The sequence below is a fragment of the Dermacentor andersoni genome, chromosome 1 (genome assembly GCF_023375885.2).
Source record: "Dermacentor andersoni chromosome 1, qqDerAnde1_hic_scaffold, whole genome shotgun sequence".
Lineage (NCBI taxonomy): Eukaryota > Metazoa > Arthropoda > Arachnida > Ixodida > Ixodidae > Dermacentor > Dermacentor andersoni.
Genome location: NC_092814.1, coordinates 55975574 through 55995195, shown reverse-complemented (window position 1 = coordinate 55995195; position 19622 = coordinate 55975574). Strand labels below are relative to the sequence as shown.

Sequence of the window (19622 nt, the reverse complement as noted above, 5' to 3'; positions counted from 1 at the left end):
CGAGCTGAAAACGAGAGTTTAAATTCCCTCGTACGCTGCGGTCCTCATTTAGTGGCGAGATTTTCCCGCTTCGAGTGTCTCCTTTACAACGCTTGAAAGCACTAGAATAGGTAGTGGTTGCCTTTCAAGGCGCGCAACATGGTAGGCTACTGCTCGGTGTCGCAGTGCCGGACGTACGCAACAGAGCCCGGTATCAGCCTTATCCACACGTAGCCGCAGGACAAGAAGCTGCGTGAAGCTTGGCTCGCGAAACATAAAACCGGCAAACAGTCATCGGCTACATCTCGGGTATGCAGCAAGCACAGACGCGAGGAAGATTTCTGCTACACCGCCGGGTCTGTGTTGTTCGGAAAACGCGCGCTGAGACGCTCGCCCGAGTCCGCTGCCCGACTAATGTCATGACGGTTTGGTCTATGAACTTGTCGATGCTATAGACACTGGCAAGTTCACTGGAATGCAAAGGGAGTGGTAAGACGCACATTAAACAAAGGCATGGCATATGGTCATGTTTGTACGTGTTATGAATTAATGCACTGGATTACAAAAAAATGGCTGTGGCTTAGCTAAGGTTAAGCCCAGGATGCGAAGCATACTAGCCTTTATTTTAGTTGTTGAACCACTGTTTAGCCTGGTGAACTGCTGTTGCTTGGTTATATTTGGTTCGGCTAGACGAAGAAACAACTCATGCGTTACTCTGCTTCGCCTTCAAGAGTGGAACGCGACAGCGTTACCGTCGACCCGCCAAGGGGTGTAAGACAATGGGCTACGGCGCAGCGACTACGCGCCCCGCATTGGACGCGGTGAGCGTCGAGCAACGCAGCGTTCGGCGCGGCAACGAAATGTGCGCCTGAGCAAGCGACGCACGCCTGAGCCTTAGAAACAGCTCGTTTCTAAGGCAACACCGCATTCACTAGAGGCGCTTTTGTACCGCTTCGAAGCATCGTACTCGTGGCTCAGTGGTAGCGTCTCCGTCTCACACTCCGGAGACCCTGGTTCGATTCCCACCCAACCCATCTTGCAAGAGTTGAGCCAAAGCCACCTAGAAACAAGCGCAGCTGCTTATATACCGCCGCGAGCGACGGCGCGAATTGGAGCCCCGTTTCCCCTCTGTCGTGACGTCACGGTGTCACGTGGCCAGCCTTGAAGGCGACGCCGCCAGCGACGGCGCGAGTTGGAGCCCCGTTTCTCCTCTGTCGTGACGTCACGGTGTCACGTGGTATGGCATGGGGTCATTCAAGGCGACACCGCCGCGCCTGAGGAGTGGGTTGAGCTCTATAATATGCTTCGCATAAAAAGAAGCAGCGGGAATCGCACGCTGAGAGCACCGATAAACATACAGTGCGACGCAACTGGAGAAATAATATGGAAACGTCCAAGAATTTAGAAGAAAAAAAAGATTGAATCGTCGCGACGGCACATCACAGTCCCCGTATGCGTCCAAGTCTCTACAGTGATATTATTTTGAACAGCTCTGATAGCGCCCACGCAACAATGGTTGCTTGTCTACTGTCAAATGCTCATATTCTGCGGCCTAAAGCTCATGGCACGGTGCGAAAGCGCGCTCACAGCGAAAGCAAAACATTGTGCGCGGACATGCATGCAGACGCGCAGTCGGTCGCGGCGAACCCGTGCGATTGCTGCATTGAGGCTTCATTCTGTTATGTTCCATTTGGTTGTACAGACAGCCCACTCTAACAAGATATTTCACATAGTTTACTCTCAGCGTTTGGCTACCTTTCACGCAAGAAGCCGGTTCGGGAGACTCCATCGCGGCGACCGCGCGCAGTGGCGTTCACTGTACGTATTCGGTAAAGAGATAGCGTTTGTAAACGATTCTGTGCTTTCAGTTTGCCCAAGATTATTATTTAGACAGTAAAAAACTTCTCTGGTTTCGAAAGTACTTACAGTAATGTCCGGGAGAGCTCGCGCGTGGTGTTTTCAGTGAGCGCTGACAGCAAAACCTATGAGGAGCGCGCCGCGTGATCCCTCATACTACGCCAGCGAGGCGCTTCCGATAGATGGCGACTCCGTAACTCCTCGCCGCCAATACTTCAACGCGCGCGCCGTCGGCTGCTATCTTCGGAGCATGCGCAGAACTTTCGCCAAGTCGCGCGCCGTCCGCAAAATCCGTCTGCGGAGTTGTGTTGGCGCCTTTTTCTTCGCGCGCAATGCATTGTGGGTCGACGCAGTCGGCGGCGCCGGCGTGCGAATGGAGCAGGAGCCAAATCTGCGCCGGGCCCGTCGGGGCGCGCTGGCAGCCGCCGGTTACGTCGGCGCTGCAGTGCGTCGGACTATAGAAGGAGTTGTTTTCGCCAACGTAACGTAGCGTGCGCGAGCGCGCGCGCGCGCGCGCGTTACGTCGGACTATAAACGGCCCTTTAGTGTGACCGCCTGCGGCGTGCTTAGCTTGGAGTGAGGCGGCGGGAAAACCCTTCTCTCGAAGTAAAATAATTTAGTCAGTTCATTGCGCGTTATAGGAGCGTCTCTGTGTCCGCGGAGAGAGTCGCCCGATCCGAGGGCAGCGCGGTCGGTAAAGCCACGCGCAGCCTCGTGGGAACTAAGTGGGGTCATTGATTCAATAGGTAGGAAATCAGTTTCTTTCTTCTTGTTTATTTTCCTATTTCTTTCTCTCTTCCTTCCGTTCTTCTTTTACTTTTATTTTTCGTATTTTCTTGTGATCCGCGTGGCCTTAATTCTAGTACGTTTCTTGCGTTTCGGTCTACCGGAGAACGTTCGGCGACTCTCAATGGAGAAAAGAAGAAGTTGAAGTGTGCCGCGATCTGATAACAGCCCACGCAAAATATAATTGAGGGCCAAGGGAAAAGTCACTTCTGAAGTGAAGAGCTCCGGATCGATTGAAGACACCCTGAGGTCTCCAGAGGCGGTAAAGCCATTTCTTCAGGTTCTTTCTCGCGTGCCGAAATCAGCGAGCGCCAGCCAGACAAGATGGGCACGCTGCATGCGTCGGTGGCAACTAATGCAGCCCATGTTCAGTCAGCACATCTTTATTATCTAACGCTCTCTTACTCAAGGAAACTGCAATGAGCCGTCGAAAAAAAAAAAAAAAAAAGGAGAGACGACCGGGGCCGTTTTCGCCTTGTGATGTTTAACATGTTACGGGAGCGGTCGTTGCATGGTGTGTTTGCCTTTGTTCCGGTTCTTTAGGGAACCTGGGGGGAAAATGAATGAAGATGAATGAGCCATTGTCACCAAACAGCGCTCTATTTTCCCGCCCTTCACCGCGGCTGCTTGGTTTGCACTGTTGTGCACAATGGCATGCCAGCGCACTGTTCGCCAAGTGCGCGTACTAACGTTTATTGCGTGCGAGAAAATGCATAAACCAGGAATCTCCCCTGGGTTATCGGGGAAAGTGGGAACTGCGTAAAGAAATGAGAGCGCACAAACTTCTCTGCATGCACCAACTGACACGCCTCTGCAGAACGCTGAAGTAAAATAAAAAGCAGAACACGGTAATATGCGCGGAAATGTCGGAGTTGCAAGAAAAAAGAAAAAGAAAACATTGACGCAGCGCGTTTTAGTTTTGTCCTTTTTTGTTTCTTTTCTTTATGTGCCGTGTTCGATGGCTCATGCGAACTAAGCTAAGGAATACAAACGATGCGGATAAACTTAAATAACTATAAAGGTTTGGTAAAACGTGAGCGCGGCTTGAAAAGCAAACGAGGTTGCTCTACCTGTTTAGCTTAATGCGAAAAGCGTGTTCTAGGTGTCATACAGGGCAGGCTCAAATAAAATGTAGCACCATATTCTGTACTCGAGCACCAATTACTTCTGAACGCCACATCAAACTTCCCGTGCTAACCATCTCGCGCTGTTTTTCCATAACCTGCTCCCTCCTAGTTTGATCGATTTTAACGCCGAAGCAAATACACTTGATGAGGCGCACGCGCAAAGCAACCGCATGTGCCCTTTTACATTAATTCCGCCTGTACATGTTCTTGTTCGGATTAATGAGCATTATTTGCCTACATCAGGTGTTTTGAGCCTTCCTGCCTTCCTGCCTGCCTGCCTCCCTGCCTGCCTGCCTGCCTGCCTGCCTGTCTGCCTACCTGCCTATCTATCTATCTATCTATCTATCTATCTATCTATCTATCTATCTATCTATCTATCTATCTATCTATCTATCTATCTATCTATCTATCTATCTATCTATCTATCTATCTATCTATCTATCTATCTATCTATCTATCTATCTATCTATCTATCTATCTATCTATCTATCACCGTGGGTCACTAGGTATGTTCTCGTGGTCGTGGTGCCGTCGTGGTCCCTATATCGTCGTCATTCCAGCTTCGAAATCTGACTCTCGTCATGCCGTCGTTGTCAGGCCTTCTACGCTAACCCAGTGGCCCAATTTGTCTAATGGCAATGGTCACCAGGTATTTGCTCGTGGTAGTGATGCCATTGTGGTCCAGCTTTGTCATCCGACTATCGTCATGCCGTCGTCGTCACGCCATCGTCATCATACAGTCGTCATGCATTCGCCGTATACCGCTGTCGTGATGCCATCAGGGTCATTCCACCATCGTCGCTCGAGCTCCTTCATCGATACTTTAGTCACGCCGTCTTCATTACGCCTTCGTTATCATACAGGCCTCGTCATGCAGTTTTCGTCGGGCCATCGTCGTCATACACTCGTCGCCATCCCATTCTCTCCTTGCCGTTGTCATGTCGTTGATGTCATTGTGTCGTCGTCAAACAATATTGGTCATGCCTTCTTGCCGTACCTTTTCTGTGACGCCACCGCAGTCGCTCCGTCGTCGTAATTCTAACTTCCTCATCCAACTTTCGCCATGCCGTCTCGTCACGCCACCATCGTCACATAGTAAAGGTGATACCTTTTTCCTAATGTCGCCGTCGTCATACCGTCTTCGACGTTCCATAGATGTCAATACTTCTTCGTCATTCTGTCGTTACCTAGCAATGGCCATTCAATCGTTTTGAAGTCCTCGCTCGTGAGCGACCACGGCAAGCGAGTACCATGGCAAAGTGGGACGATACCGGAGTAAGTCATATAGCCGAAGCAACGGAAGTCTCAGAATGACCGTAACTTATGTTAAATGACCGTGACTGCAGAAATACTGCGGGTCGCTACATAGCTCGAATGCTGATCGAATTACCGTCGACAGTCGTTACGAGAGGAGTTCTGGCGTAATTTTTCTACTTTTTGTTCAACATGCTTGAAAAATGATCGAGGTATAGGGATTTTCGGGCAGTTGTGGAAAGCGATGACTTTAAGTCGTTAAGGATCGTCCAGTAAGTCATCGAGGCACTGGCCCGGCAGGGACCCAGCGAGTCGGCAACGGCGAGCGGTGACCCAGGCCGCCCGGCCGGCGCCCAGAAGAGGACGTAGACCCCATCCGGAGCGCGCGCGCAAGCGCGCGTTTTACTGCAGCCTCAAATAAACATTTTACCAATCCAATCCAATAAGTCGTTAAAAAAATGATCAGCTGATTTCAGCGATTCATCTGTCCCTGAACTTATTTACTGCGACAGCAGCAGGCTTTCACAGCGGACATTGCCATCTTCTCCCTAGATAAATATTCTTTTTGATGCACGTCTTGTCCGCTAAAGTATTGCCTGATGTGGCCTCCGAAATACACGCACAGGTGCCGCCGCTCTCGGAGTCTGCGTAGCGTGCAAGACCCTGCGCAAATTGCTGCGCTGTCGCGCTGGCTGATGGCGCGACGGTTAGCGCATTCGTTACCGAACCGCACATTGCCCGCTGATGCATGAGTTCGATCGCCAGTGGCGGTGGTGTGCACATTTTTGTTTCTCCTCGCTATAAGCAAGAATGAGGAGGTGGCCTGACGAATGCGGCGCAACGGAAAGGATGGACAGAAGTACAGAGCAAGTCCAATGACGAGGTTTTAATTGAGTGTGTCACTGCAACATGAAAAAACGAGAACAAGGTAAAAGCGGGAGCCAATGTTTCGGCAAGTGGCTATGGGGTTGGGCTGCTAAGCACGAGGTCACGGGATTGAATCGCGGCCACGGCGGCCGCATTCCGATGGGGGCGAAATGCGAGAACACCCGTGTACACACATTTAGGTGCACGTTAAAGAACCCATGGTGGTCTACACTTTCAGAGCCCCCCAATACGGCGTGCCTCGTAATCACGAAATGATTCTGCACGTAAAAAAACATAATTTAATATTTTTCTTAACGTTTCGACAAGTGGACTTGTCTTTTTCCACGCGACATATGTCAAGTCCACTTGTCGAAACGTTGGTTCCCGCGTTTACCTAGTTCTCGTTTTGCTCATCGTCTTGAATTTCCATCTCCCGCCTTCCCCGTGTTTTCACTGTAACATGAAATGATGCAGTCACATTTCTCAACAAGCGCGCTCACTTTTGTAACAGTGGTCAAACTGTTGATGTGACAAATCAGGCTGCGCCAGGAAGAAGGAAAATGTCATGAATAAAAAAGGGTGAGAACACTTTGGCTTGAAGTGATAAATGTCACTTTTCCTCTAAGATTGGTGCATATTTATCGCTACAGCAATTACATCTATCTCTCTCTCTCTCTCTCTCTCTCTCTCTCTCTCTCTATATATATATATATATATATATATATATATTCGTTCTCTCTCTCTCTCTGTAAGGTGCATAAAGTGCACTAAATAAGTGAAGACGAGGGAGCAGAAAATCGCCCGTTGACAACTTTCTAACCTATACACCTAAACTTCAGTTTCCGTGTATAAGCAACCCCTATAGGACACAGACGGGTATTACCAAGAACGTCGTTATACTGATTTTAATACATATATTTGTGGTTCCGCTATGTGTCGGAATCGGATTATCGGATTATCTGTTGCACATACGTTAAGCACATACGAATGGATTGCCCAATCACCATAGGGCTGCTTGCCGCGGTGACATGTTGCTTCGATGCCTTTTTCTATTTTTAAATAGAAGCATCATGCATTGACCGTAAGAATAATATTCATCATTATTAGTATTATCAACATAGTCGTCGTGGTCATCATCACGATCGTCGGTCAGTTGGAGCATAAATACCAGATCAAAGACATCTGCCAGAGGTTTCAGGCCACTTACCCCTTTTCTTCTGCTCCTTGTATATAAACCCACATTTTGCCAGCGTGTTTGCCAGTCTCATCACTCCTTCTACTGTGTTTAGTTTGTGAAACTTTCGGCGCCAGCTATACACGTGCATTGTACAGCAAGATGTACTGAAAGACTAACTGATATATATATATATATATATATATATATATATATATAGAGAGAGAGAGAGAGAGAGAGAGAGAGAGATATGTGTAGACGTGCTTGCATTTGTCCACATCTATGTTTGGTTAGTTTTTAAGTTTTGTTTTCCTGTACGGGGGCTTTATTGACTAATATGAATGCAATTGGAAATATTATCAACTATGTTGTGTTACTAAGAATATGTAGAATGATTAAAGAATGATAATATCAGGCGACATGAGTGCATTGTATATCAGCATTTAGGACCCTTGATAGAAATTTCGCTTTTGTACTCGCCAGTTTTGTGAAGTGATATTTACCTGGCTTGGATTTTTCTTTATCATTAAAGCCAGAGAATAGTTCCCAGTAATAATAAATTACTTATTAGATGTGGCTTTTGAAAAAAAGCAAAGCTCAGGTGCGGACCTGTCACCCTGTATGGATACTGACGACACTCGCTACATCTTGAAGCCAGCTCTCACGGGCCATTATAACTGCGTAAATGCAAGCAAAAGAAACACGTGCCTCCGACACGGCGACAGAAGCGGTACTATGCAAATAAATTCTGATTGAAACTTTTACGATCACGTATTGAAAAATAGGGCAAGGAACCACAGCACGTGCCGAGAGAAGGGACAAAAAAACTCCGGCGAAGAGAAGGTTTTGCGGCGGACACAAATGCGAGGGAGATTATTTACTCTACCAAAAAAAAAAGAAAGAAGCAAATCAATGCTTTGAAATCAATAACGCGTCGCATATTTTATACCACATATTTTAGAAATAAACAACGCATATGAACGTTGAAGCCGCGCGAAATATAAGACAGAGGACGGAAGGAACGAGGGGGGGGGGGGGGGGGGGCTCTTATTTTTTTAATTATCATTTTGTGTGTGTGAATATTTATGTTATTCTCCTTTTCGTAAGTGTATGATAAGAAAAATCAGACGAAAGCTGTAAGCTAGCCTATTGCATAGGCGCTGTGGTGAGGCAGCGATTCGTAAATACCGAAAGAACAAGGTGAGAAAACTCTCTTTGCCACAAATACTGTAGCCAGGTATGGTTGAAAGGATTCCTTTCTTGCCTGAATACTTTGACATATGTGCAAAACATTAATTATATGTTTGCAAAAACTAAGCTTGACTAAACACTGAATGCACTCTACGTTAAATGGCCATTTTATGATCCATAGAACATGACCTGGTGTAGTTGGCTTTAACTTGGTGCTCAACAGAAAAACGCTCTGATGGCATATGCGACCTGATAAAGAAAATAGACTGTATCTAAAGCGCAACTTTTTTTTTCCTGCAGACAAAGGTTAGTACTGTCCAATACTTTCTCGAACCAATATCGGCGCACGTGCTCATTGCATCCATTCTTCACTAGCGAAAATATGAAATCGCATTGCATGTATAGAATTTTGGACGGAAGAAGAAGTCCCTCCGAGCGGCCGCTGCTTCTTCGGTGAAATATTATTTTCTGTTTTCTTCGAAGAATCAGTGCTGTGTTGAGACTTCGCTGCTATCCAGAGAGAACAGACATCCCGTGGGATACCTATGTGCTAAAGGTCACGCAGAATATCGCGTGGTTTTGCTGCGCTCCGCAGCGCATCTGCGCCTACCACGGCGGTGGGCAGCAAAGAACACCGGCACGAGCCTTATGTCCGACAGCGCGTTCCTAGGCGCATGAGTGCCGCATAATCGGCGCCGCACTCGTAAGTGCCACAACACGCGCCTAATGTCATCAAGCCGGCGACGCTAGTTTTCAACGCTGCCCTACCTTCCAGCGCACCTTCAGTAAATATGGTTGAGACAAGCGAGAGTGAAGCCAAGAAACCACGGGTTGACGACGACAGGACATCTACCTATGAGTTAAGTGAAGATGAAGACATAGACTGCGATGAAACGCCGTTCTCCTTGGTAACATATAAAAAGAAGCGGCCTGAGGGAATTCCAGTTGTTTTTCTACCCTCACAGGAAGAACTCAACTTCTTTCTGCCAAGTGAATCCAAACCGCGCTGCGTCGGAAATTGTTTCCGGGGCAAAGGAAACAGTACAGTCATTCCGCGTGAATAGAGATGGAAGTTTCTCTGTCAACATTACTTCAGTCTCATCTGCAAGACATCTGCTGTCGAGGAGCGAATTCGCTGGTTTGGGAGTCGAGTCATTCATTCCGGCATCTTACACCAAGAATGTTGGCAATATACGCCATGTGCCAGTTGAGTATACGGAAGAACAACTGGTAGACTTCCTGAAGGATTTGGGCGTGACATCTGCCCGTCATCAGGCGCGCTACAATCGTCAAGAAGACGGAGCGGTAGAATCACGCCCTCTGAGAAGCGTCATTCTCCATTTCAGAGAAGATAAACCAATGCCGCAACGAGTGCATTTAGGTTTCACGAGTCATCCCGTAGAAGAATATCATGGCCCTGCTCTGAGATGCTACAACCGCCAGAGATTTGGACATTTATCGAAGAACTGCCGCAGTCCACGTCGCTGCAAAATATGCTCAGAAGACCACAACCATTCAGAGTACAAGCCTGTGTGTCAGCGAAAGTGTGCCAACTGTGGCGGAAACCATACAGCTTTCTACTCCGGGTGCCCTAGAGCAGAGCTGCCTCAAGGTTGCGCAGACATGAGTTGAAATAGGGAAGGCTCCCTCCTCGCAATGCGCCCCACCCAACCTAGATACGCGCCTCCAACTCCCAACAAAGAAAAAGAGCAAGGGGTCAATATGAGCTATTCTGCAGCTCTAAAGCACTCAGGTCGACAACGTTCTGACAGCGAGCGACACGATTCACCTTCAAAGAATACTACTCATCTTGCCCAGGCTTCGAGTGAAATTCGCCGACCTTCTCAGCAACGCCCTCTACCATTGACACAGCAACCTCATCCAACATCTGAGCGACTACCTCAGCATTCACCTCAACCACACCAATCATCCCAGCCACCTGCTTCGAGCACACATGGAGCTTCGGCGCCGTTTGGTGATTATGCGTCTTCATCCGTGGCACAGATGATCCTGCCCATGCTATTTACAGCTCTGCGTGCAATTCTCAGTGCCATTCCACATGCAAACAACCTACAAGAGGTAAAATCACTGCTTTCTGTGGAATCGTTGGTGCTTCCACAACCACCAACAGCTCCACGGCAGGCTTACAATGAATAATCGTTACAAAAATGTTTTCATATTTCAGTGGAATGCTAATAGCGTTCGAAATAAGTCAGCTGATTTTCGCAAGCTACTAGCTCAACATAACTATCCTGTTTTATGTATACAGGAGGCAGGCGTACGAGATGACTTTCGTCTTTCAAACTATGTTAGATATAAATCATCGCGCATTGCTGGAAGTAGCAGAGCGATGTTATGCGTTAGAAAAGACCTGCCGTCCTATTTATTACAGTCGAGCGATTTATTTTCCGGAGTTCGTAGCATGCAAGATATCTATTAGAAATACAAGCATCACAATGATCAGTCTTTATCTACAATGTTCTTGCAAAATATCAGTAGACAGCTTGGTGAATGTGTTTGGTATCGCAAACTCACATGTGCTGGTTTGTGGGGACTTCAACGCACATAACGTCATCTGGGGCAGTGAATATAACGATTCCCGTGGAAGCATTATAGAGTCTGCCGCAGAAAAAAGTAATCTGATCGGGTTAAATGACAGCTCTCCAACGTTCTTGCGGGGGTTTCGTTACTCAAGCTGTATAGATGTTACGCTCTGCTCACAAGACCTTCTTGATGGCGTTGAATGGTCAACGGACATAGAAACGCACGGTAGTGATCATTTTCCGATTATGGTAAAACATCGTCTCATACGGAGTGAAGGGACCCAGCACTACTCAAAATATACGAATTGGCAAAGTTTCCGTCACCATTTAATTAGGTAACTCATTGGACGAAAATCCGAACTTTCAAAGTTTTGCAAATATATTGTGTGAGTCTAACAAGATCTGCACAAAGCAAGTCATTGTCCCAAATGAATACGCTGCAGTCGACTGGGAATACGAACGTCTAAGAGCAATTAGAAGACGCGCAGAACGAGCCTACCGCCGCAGTGGAAAGCTGGATGACTACAATATGGCACAGAAAGTACAGCCAACTTCGCGCAGACGCTTACAAAAATTAGGTACGATAAGATGGCGAGAATACTGCACGTCGTTGTCTCCGTTTACTCCAGTTCCCAGAATATGGTCAGTTGTCAGATCTTTTATCGGTCCAGTTACCCAGAGCCATCCCTTCCGAGCCCTTGCCGTAGCTCGAAACACCCCGGAAACATCTGTTGCTGACGAATTCTGCCAACTTATATCCAAACCAGGAATTTCGTTTACCTGCGTACAATTTACAAGTTTGACAACACTAGCAGAACAGAAGGTTCGTGCGTGCTTTATGTCACAACATCCTCAACTTGACTGTGAATTTAGTTTAAATGAATTGAAATGCGCTCTTTCGTCATGCCGTACGAAGACAACCGCAGGCCCAGATGGTGTTACGTATGTGATGTTAAAGAACCTAGGTCCCGTAGGAAGAATGGCTCTTTTGGAGATATTTAATGATATCTGGATAAGAGAGACTCTTCCAGATTCATGTAAATTAGCTCGGGTAATTCCAGTACTAAAACCAGGAAAAACTCCCCTTTGTCTTGACTCCTACCGACCCGTCAGTCTCACAAGCTGTTTTTCAAAACTAATGGAGAAGATGATAGACAGTCGGCTGCAATGGTGGTGTGAACACACAAATGTGCTTTCCAACTACATGACCGGTTTTCGACAAAATTGGTGTACAATGCTTGCAGTATTAGACATTGCCACATGCGTCGAACATGAACGAATTTGTGGAAATGTGACAGTGGCAGTATTCTTAGACATTCAAAGAGCATTCGACACTGTAAGTCACATACACGTCCTTGCTGGTATGTTAGAGCTTGGCCTACATGGTCGAACGCTGCGATGGTTATCAAATTTCTTGAAAGATAGAAAAATATTTATGGAAACAATCGAAGGAGAAAGTAATTATCACAGCATCACGCAGGGCTTTCCGCAGGGCAGTGTTCTCAGTCCGATTTTATTCAACTGCGTCATGGCAACCTTGCCACTAAAACTCCCGTCTGGTCTACAGTATTCTCTGTACGCAGATGACATCTGCATATGGGCCTCTGGATCTCATATACAAGACATTTAAACAACGCTGCAAGAGGGTCTTGATAACATCGACACCTTTTTTAAAAGAAATGGGCATGAGTCTTTCATACGCAAAGACAGCCGTACTTCCTTTCACTAGACGACAGTTGATTAATTTCTAACTTAGGCTTAACGGGCAAACTTTGATGTTTGTGAAAGAGTTATTGGAGTTATTCTTGACCGCCAGCTAACATGGGCATCACACATCCGCGCAATAGAAAAACAGACCAATGCAGTAATAAACGTACTTCGGCGACTCGCTGGCACAACGTGGGGGAGGGGGATCAGTCTTTTCACTACTACAAGTTCATAACGCACTCATAAAACAAAAAATTGCTTACTCGGCACCTATTCTCCATGGTTTATCGCAAACTTCTGAGGAACGTCTTCAGCGTTTACTAGCAAGGGGGCTAGGCATGTGTCTTGGGGTTCCGCAGGCTACCTCGAGTTCTTTAGTAATTGCTGAAGCTCGTCACACACCATTTCCAGTCATACGAACGGTTGAAACATGCCGACATATTTATAGCGTCTTAACCCAACACGAGAAGCATCCGTTAAACCTCGCGCTTACTGAAAGAAACAAAAGTACGATGTTGTTCGAGAACATAAAGCATTATTACCAAGATTTGAATTATACAAAGTGGATGTTAGTTACCCTCCCTGGATGTTAAAATGTCCTAAAATAGAATTATCGTTTGAAGGAATTATATCTAAGAGAGACATGTCCATAGTAGCCGCACAACAACTGGCACTCTTCCAAATTTACTCATTATATCCCCAGTACATCCACGTTTATACAGATGGTTCGTGTCACAAAAATTCCTTGACTTCCACATTTAGCGCTAGAGCAAACATTTAAATTATCCCGAGAGACATCTTCCACCGTAGCAGAACTGTTTGCAATCCTGTACGCTTTGCGTTTCATAACATCAGAAAAGCATTCGCAAAAATGGGTTATATTTAGCGATTCGCAAGCCGCTCTCACATTACTACAGAGCAATAAGAAAAATTCTTTGAACACTTTTCTATTATATGAGGCGCTCAAAGAACTTACAAAAGCAAGTGCAATGAATCACGTAATTGCATTTCAGTGGGTACCTGGGCACTGCAATATTCCTGGTAATACTGCAGCGGACGCAGCTTCGAATCGGGTGCACTATAATACAGAGACAACCAATCTTCCCCTATTGCGTAGTGAACTCCGTCTGATCCTGAGACAGATTTCCTGTCACCTCAGCGAAACTACCTGGTTTGATAAGCAAACTGAAAAGTCGGAGTTATACTCTATAGACACATGTATAAACTTATCAATGCCGGAAAATCTAAGGGACAACAGAAACTTTTAAACATTGGTACACCGCCTGCGTCTTGGTACTGCATTTACAAAACACTTCTTGTACAGGATAAAACGTGTCTCTAGTCCGCAGTGTTCTTGTGGCCATCCAGACGAAGATGTTCATCATCTTCTCCTCGATTGCACGAAATACGATCCACAAAGAAGGGTACTGCAAGCAAATTTGTTTCTATTAGACAGAAGACCATTCACTCTAAAAAAGATACTTGGCCTATGGCCAACTGCGGGCCTTCAGAAAAGAGCATTTCTTGCTCTGAAAATGTTTTTAGAGGACACGAACATTTTGGGAAAATATTAAGTTTCAGATGATCCGAATACGCTAAAGGAGTAACATAAATGTTGTTCGTGGTTCATAACTGATTTATGTGGGGATCTCAACTTTTACGCAATATGTATAATTCTGTTCTGTACTCGCAGCGCATTACATGTGTTGCGTGTTTTGGGTGTTCAAAATATCCGACTTCATATATGCGTACGAGTACTGAACTCATGCACAAAACTTTGCGATGCATGTACTGTTGTTCTGTATATGTTTTATTCATCCAGTGTTCTACTGAGTGTCATATTTTGTGTCGCTATTCTGCCTTTTTACGCAAATTTGTTTCCTTTGCCAAGTGACAAGGAGTAGACGGTGCCACCATAAAGGTGCCAACCTGTCCTAATATCCATTTCAATTATAAATAATCATATAGAATTTTGTGCATTTGTCGCGATTCGTCTCGAGAGGAGTACGAACGTCGAAGCCGGTCAGATCGTTCCGAGGTGTTCCGAGATCGTCCCGAGATCGTTCCAAGGCTTCGTCACGTGGTAGTCGCTTTGCTTTTTTTTTTCCTTTTCTTTCCGGTAATCGCCGAAGATCTTTGTGCACGTTTCTTGGCGTCGTGCCGCCAGGGAACGCACTAACGAGACAGTCGAGCTTCGATATATGTCTCCGCTCTTGGGGCGCTTGCTCCACGTGTACGGCTTTCGGCGATCCGGATGAGCTAAACTTGCTCGCCGTGTTTACACTCGCAGTTGCTTAAGACCCTCGAGTGGGTGCGCCCTTACGGTGGCTCGGGATCATCTCTTCGGGGCCATTTAGTTTCTTGTCTTTGCTGACAGTGGGACGGCACGACGATCGAAGCTAGAAACCCGGACCCCCTACTTTATTTTGCTTTCTATTCTCTCTTTTGCCGCACGTGGAGCGTGTTTTCGCTAGCTAGAGGTAATTGCTTTCCGCCGCAGTGTGTTTTTCCAGACGCTGTCCTGACGACCTGCCTTCTTTTATGCATGCTATGGCAGTTTATTTACTGAGTTTTCTTTTTCTTCTTGCTTATGAGCACAAAAGTCGATAATAATAGCCGAATAGATTAAAACGACAACAAGTTATGGTGAATGTGAAGGTGTCCTCGCATTTTCTCGTTTTCCAGTGTGTGAGACAGTGGTTTGCATTCGAGCTCAAATGCAGAGTTTCTAGGGCAATGAAGTGCGTTCAGCTAACTGCTACGAACGCATGCCCCAACACACCATCATGTAACCGCTCATAAGCAGCTGTCGAAAGTATATATCCTTCCTACTCGTTTCAGTTTGGAGTACTTTGCACGACGCTTTCTGTGATATCATATTTTTTTTCAGTGCGTGTGTGAGTGGTTCTGGATTGACGTAATTATTCTATGTCGTAAATCTGCGTGCGCATATTTTAGTATGCCGGCTTATAGGTGCACCGTGTTTTGAGGGAAGCCGAATGATATTAGGCCTTTAAAAACTGCACATAGTTCGGTTCCCTCTACTGCGTTAGTCTTTCGTTATATGTGCCGTTACAGGAAGAATTCTACAAGGTACCCTGGATTTTATCGCTTTTCTCATATTCAAACGAAGCGAGGGAAATAATTGGAGTGCGGCTGTGCCATAGTTTGCATAATTAAGCGGAAGCCGCCTCGTATTTCCGCGGTGGAAACACTCCATCGCATCGTGTGCTATATATATATATATATATATATATATATATATATATATATATATATATATATATATATATATATATATATATATATATATATATGTGCCCTCCTGATATGACATTCAGTTCGTTTTGGCGTGACATTTTCTCTAATCAAAAAATAAAAAAAACCAAGTGCGTGCGTGTGTGTGTGTGTGTGTGTGTGTGTGTGTGTGTGTGTGTGTGTGTGTGTGTGTGTGCGTGTGCGTGTGCGTGTGCGTGTGTGTGTGTGTGTGTGTGTGTGTGTGTGTGTGTGTGTGTGTGTGTGTGTGTGTGTGTGTGTGTGTGTGTGTGTGTGTGTGCCCTTTCGCATGATATTCTTTTTTGATAGGACATGATATTCGCGACGGGCCTCTCTATAACCTGTTTGTTACAATTGCGCTAAAAACGGCGCAATTTTGTTGCGTCTACTTTTTTTCGGTTTAATTACTGTACGTCGAAAGCAAAAGAATAATGAATCTCCATTGTGGAAGCCGGAGTATTGTACCGATTGCAAATTATTATGGTTTGCGCGTTTCAGTTGCATATGCGACACTATACTATAGAGTAACCGAGAATGCACGTGAAAAAACGAGTAGAGTTTTATGGTCTCTGTGTATGAAGGTCAATGGCGTCCAATTAATAGATATTAATCGTTACCTGATTGTCATATACAGACGTTGCAGGAGAGATATTCACAACGGAGTCGCGTAAAACAAAGTAGTAATGCGTCTTGAACATTATAGTCTATATAACGGAGTTGCTTTTAACAGATTAAAGTTACCCCGGCACTCTATATAATAAATAATAGTAATATACTCCAGGTTTAGATATTCTGAATATTCTTCATCTGGCCAAAAGTTATCATCAATTGTTACAACATCTAGCATGCAACCTCGAGCTGAAGTGAAGTTTACTATAGAGGTTTTTTTTATTTTTTTGCTTAGCCACACCAAGTTCTTAAAGATCACCTGTGGCAGATAGCAGAATTCTAGCGCTTCATATAAATTAATCGACGAGGTTGCCATTACTTCTACGAGAAATCAAAATGTTTATTTAAATAATTATTCTAATAACGCTAATTAACTTTTTAATTAGTTATCCTATGGCACAAATTTTAGTCTACGAATTGTTGCTAGTGAGTTAGTTCTCAAGGCGTATCCACTTGGAAAAATTGCTCTGGACTGCACCCGTTTCCAGATATTAATTTCCAAAGTGTCCGACAAAATGCATTGGTGTTCCAGTCACTTATGTTGCACCGCCTAGCATCGCGTTATTGTGTGAATTTTTCTGATTTTTTTTTCCTTTTTTCATCTTTTACTCACTTTACCCCTTTCCCCAGCATAGGGTAACTAGCCGCTACTTACTAATCTCCCTGTCTTTCCTCTTCCTTCTCTCCCTCTCTGTCTCTCTCTCTCTGTGTGTGCTTCAATGCATAAAACGGCGTTTCCTTTAAGAAAAATAACAGGTCCGCAACGCTCATGTTGTATTCCTGAGTGCAAAGGATGTGAAATAAAGGAAAGAAAGCGCAGGCAGAAGCAAAAGCCACGTTATAGGGGGGCGAGCATAGAGCGTTGAGAAGCTGGGCTATATAGGCGTGGTTGGCGAGAAGACGCAAGCTGAAGGAAAACTCTTTGTTGCCACGAGGCGTGCTCGCAAGTGGTTTTCCCCTGGCTCCCGCCTGCAGTGACCGCTCTGCTTGGTGGCAGTGACGCCAAGGAATCCTCCGAAGGAGCTCCGCGCACCCGGGCCGCCTGTGATGATGTTTTCTTTTCTTTCTTTTTTTTGTGCCCGTACGCTTCCGGCCTGCGCGAACGCGCGAGCTTTCTTTCGAAAGATGCGCGCAGAGGCGTGAGTGGGGCGAGGTAGGGGCGGGGAAGGGGTTAATTGGACGGTCAGGCCCACAGAACGCCTTCTTGGGCTGCGCTACAATCGTGCACGCGGGATGAAGGAAAGAAAAGAAAGTGAGACGCCGAGAGCCTTTCTTTTCGATAGATGGCTGCTTACTTACGAGGAGCTTGGCCCGAGGGGACAAGAGAGACGTGAACGAGCCGAGTGGCGCCGGCAAAGAATGATCTACAGGGCAGGTGACGAACGCTTCGCTTACAGTTCCGCTTATCTCTCGTCTTTTGCGCGAGGTAGCGGTCTGTTTAGGTGCACAAACTAACGGCAGAAATTCTGGACCCGGAGAGCCAGTGCCGGTAGCGGCCACATTGAAGACGCCGAAACGCCGTTATTTGTGTGCCTGTAAACACAGACGCAGCAAATGGAATTATACAGTCGGGGTGTTGAATTCCGGAGCCGGCACATCACGCTGTCAGCAGCCTGCCGTTTCTTGCAGTCTAATTTTCCGGCGATGGGCATGCGATATGCCAACCGTGGGAACCTATCAAATTTGTCAAAATTTTGAACAGGAATTGAAAAAAGAAATGAAAGAATCGGAGTGTTGAACTGACTATGTAATTTATGGATTCAGCTTTCATTTCCTCCGGACAAAACGCATCTAAAGTTCAAAACATCGGCGTTTGATTACTGTAATGGTTTCATAGCACCGCTGATTAATTTCACCGCCTTGGTGAACACAGTGAACTACGTGAGTGAGTGCGTTTCAATTGTAGCATGTCCGACCTAGGAGTTTCAGCTTACAAAGGCCAGATAGACAGATCTTCCCTTTTGTAATAGAGCAGTGACATGTGCCACCTTGCCGTGAAGAAAAACTTATGGCACCTACATTTCCTTCAGGTGCGGTATGCGGTGGTGGAGCAGCGAATTGCTCAAACTTCTTCATGTGCCTTCTTGTGAACATTGTTACGGCTAGAATATCTCAATACCACTGGTAATTGCAGCCATTTTAACATAAGGTCTCTGTGTTGCATGTTGCAACCGTGTTGAACAGTTTGATGCTCAGATGCCTGCACAACACAGTGTACTTGGCCTTTGGCGTGTTTGCGATCTTGGTTCTAATTTTCTGTTGGTGGGGCGAACTGTTTTTTACATACTGCACCGTGTTTATGGTCTTGTTTGCCATGTTGGCGAGCCATCAGAAGCTGAGTGTATGCACACATTTAGTATTCGTATATACTCGTCTTTGGCGCTCTTGGCGCTTCCTTACTTTTTTACTCGGGGAAAGTCATTTAGACATAGTAGACTTAAAAAGTCGTCGTCGTAGGGCATCTCTTTCAATGCACTGTCTACAGAATCGTTCAGCACGCTACTCCAAGCGCACTGCTACTGGGATTGGCGTCAATCAATACTCTCGAGTGGCTGTCGAGACTGGCGATATTCTAAGAGAAGGAGGCTGAAAGCAATCGTATAGTGCTGCTTAATTGCTTTGTTAGCCACCAATATTTGCAATTGCTAGAGAAGGCTATTGTCTATTTTTATTGTCTGTTTATAAACAACAACAACGACGACGACGGCAGAATGTGTTAAAGAATATAACTATTAGCTTTAGCACACAATTCAGTCCATTCAACCATACCTTCGTCTGCTCTTCTGCAAACGACGCTTATGGAATTTAAGAAAGATGAACTATCCTCATTCCCAAGCCTGTCGACCAAAAGCTCACCCAGTTTTCCTACCACTCCGACAATGGCGAAGTCATAGATCTCCATAGTTTCAGACAGCAACGGTGCCACTAAGACGAATAAAGGACGTTTTTAAACGTACACACAAGACCATGCTGGTGGGCCGAAAAGCGGTGACCCCTGTTCAAAGGCAAATATGAAGTCTTCGGTGCTCCTACACCCTTCAGAGAGAATTCTTGAACGTCGTCAGTTCTTTTCGGTTGTGATTGCATACTTACACACGCACGCACATGCACACGCACACACCATATTTGTTTTTCTCACACAAGGCATAGTTCAGGTCGTCCTAACGCACAATACTTGATGGTCGACCCGGC

At 45.9% G+C, this 19622-nt stretch overlaps 1 protein-coding gene across 1 annotated transcript in view; it reads left to right on the top strand.

Moving 5' to 3' along the window:
- The window catches only part of LOC126544599 (Kv channel-interacting protein 4-like), a 617305-nt gene that overhangs the window by 203036 nt on the left and 394647 nt on the right, over positions 1 to 19622 (top strand). The window lies entirely within an intron of this gene.